Here is a 638-nt window from a genome sequence, read left to right on the forward strand (position 1 = left end):
TCTTTACTGTGATTTGGTTCAGGCCATGGTAGTCTATGCTTGGCCAAAGAGTTACCTTTCATTGACATGAAGAGGAAGCATGCACCTACAGGAGAGGAAGAGGGTCTGATAATCCCAGAGGCTAATGAGTCATGAATATAGTTCTTCATGGATTCCTGTTTCAGAGGGGATAGGTTGTAAAGACAGGTGGAGGTAGTGGTGCTCAGGGGAGAAAGTCTATGGCACAATAAGTATGGTTGTCAACTCATGCCTGTGCTAGCCTCAAGGCAGAGTAGTGTGCCTCATACTTTCAGGCCTACAAATCACGTCCTGTAGGGTCCTTAGAGAGGTGGCGCTCAGCTGTGGTTGGCTCCAGCCCAGCTTATTTCTGCCTACAGCCAATAGCCTACAAACAAAAGACTATTAATATACGTTAGACTCTGCAAAAGACATGTTTTCAAACAACTAAAACTTAGTTAAATGTTCATTAAATGTCTGGAACTATGAATCCTTACTTCACAGCATACACCACTGTTCCTGTTAAGCCATCCTGGTTCCTTAAACAAGTCAAAAACTAGGTGATGCTTCAGCTTTGTTCAATCTTGCAACTGCACATGTGAGTGTGTGTGTTTGTCTGTGTGTGTGTGTGTGTGTGTGTG

The sequence above is a fragment of the Anarrhichthys ocellatus genome, unplaced genomic scaffold (genome assembly GCF_004355925.1).
Source record: "Anarrhichthys ocellatus isolate YVR2014 unplaced genomic scaffold, GSC_Weel_1.0 scaffold38, whole genome shotgun sequence".
NCBI lineage: Eukaryota > Metazoa > Chordata > Actinopteri > Perciformes > Anarhichadidae > Anarrhichthys > Anarrhichthys ocellatus.